Here is a 1,859-nt window from a genome sequence, read left to right as displayed (position 1 = left end):
ACACAGAGAGACCAAAAAAAAAAAAAATTTACAAAGTTTTTTTTTAGATTTTTAATTACTCTAAAATTTTATAATTGTGTTTTTAAGTTTGATCGTTTGTTGTTTAATTAATTAATATACCAGCTGTTAGGAACTTTATTTTCCTTCCATTTTCCCCTTTGCTCAGGTGTCTGCACCACTCAGTGGTGGCTCCAACCCACTCGGTGGCCTGCACTGTGGGAGCTGCTGACCAGTCCTCAGTGGCTGGCTGGGCTCTCCGGCCCTCAGTAGGGAACTGCTGGACGGCTACAGAGGGCACCTGCACACCCTCAGACCAGTCGGCCACCTCTGGCTGAGCCTCTGTGAACTCAGGAGCTGGCACAGTCCACTCACCCTGGAATTCCTCCTTCGCACAGCCTTCTCGGCAGCAGCCTGCTCCTCCTTCTCAATCTCCTCTGGGTCTCTGTAGAAGTAAAGATCAGGCATAACCTCCCATGGGTGCTCACAGGAGAATAGTGCCACGTATGTGGAGTACTTCCTGGGCCAGCATCCACCACCTCAGACCCACTGAGTGAGCTCCCTTGTTGTTGCATGGGATGGCAACGTCCACATAGCACAGAAGAGAATCGTGTTGCACAGAGTGATGATGGGCAGGTTGACATAAGAGGCCTCTGTGAGGGGCTGGCGGTCAGCCCTGCGGTCAGCCATCACTAGAAGCCGTGGATCCCTGAAGGCTGCTTGGATCTGGTTGGTGAAGGTCCCAGGTGCAAAGCGGCCAGCAACAGGAGTGGCTCCAGTGGCAGCAGCAAATTTCAGCACAGCTCGCTTGGCCAGTGTTCCTGGAGGAGATGACGCTGATGTCAGCAGGGTTCCCAATGGCAGCGCTAGCCCAAGCTGCAAAAACAGCTTCTCCCAGGTCCTCTTCAGATTTATGAGGAAGCCTGCTGTGGATGTACTGGTCCATCTGAAAGTCAGGGTTGGTGCCATCAAAGCTGGTTTGTTGGGGGAGATGGTTTGACATATTTTGATGCTAATACTGTTTGTTATCTGTGTGACCCAACTTTTGTTTAATAAAAAGTCATCCCACCTGGGCAGGACAAAGGAGATAAGCGGATCTTAGAGAGAGAGGAATCCTGGGAAGAAAAGAAGAGAGAGCGCCAGGAGGAAAATGGAGCAAGGAGAGAGACTTGAGAGAAAGAGAGGAAGGCTGTCATGGGTTAAATGGAGGAGAAGCACATGGCCGGTGTGGATGGAGAATCTGGCCCAGATGAAGAACATTAACAAGTATTTGAGATTATGAATGAGAGGTAACTTGGTAGAAATTATTAGAAGCAGATGGCATGGGATTGAGGCAGGGATCCCATGCCTGCCCCACTATGGGGGGTAATTTAGAGGATTGATATCTGCCCTGCCCCTGGTTAACTAAGGCTATTTTAAAATATAACCGTGTCTTAATTGATTGCTAGGCGGGCCTACTGATAATACATGTAATTTAAAAACAATAAGTGGCGCCCAAGTGGGTTCTCTTCGCAAGGAATTTGAGGACATCCTCTTCCTTCCTCTGCAGGGCAGCAATGCCTCCAGACATTGCTAGGAGTTTCCCTTTAAGTTACAAGGAACAAGGATGACCTTCAACTCTTGGCTCTTCCTGTCTCAGCCTCTCAAGTGTTATAATTACAGATAGGAGCCACCATACACAGCATTTCATTAAAAATTACGGTCATAGAAGTCTAACTTTCTTGCTGCATTTGTTCAAATCACACTGAAGTATAAAAAATAAGTAGTCCCCCCCCCTTTTTTTTTTCTTTTGGTTTTTCAAGACAGGGTTTCTCTGTGTAGCCTTGCCTGTCCTGGACTCACTTTGTAGACCAGGCTGGCCT

At 47.9% G+C, this 1,859-nt stretch overlaps 1 pseudogene across 1 annotated transcript; it reads right to left on the bottom strand.

Annotated features, from left to right (window-relative positions):
* On the bottom strand, window positions 1-980 carry LOC311580910 (small ribosomal subunit protein uS2-like; annotated as a pseudogene). The gene has a single exon. The product of its transcript is annotated as a small ribosomal subunit protein uS2-like (transcript).
* Window positions 981-1,859: the final 879 nt, after the last annotated feature.

This window comes from Acomys minous, assembly GCF_964271855.1.
Source record: "Acomys minous genome assembly, chromosome: 13".
NCBI lineage: Eukaryota > Metazoa > Chordata > Mammalia > Rodentia > Muridae > Acomys > Acomys minous.
This window is presented reverse-complemented; position numbering and strand designations above follow the sequence as displayed.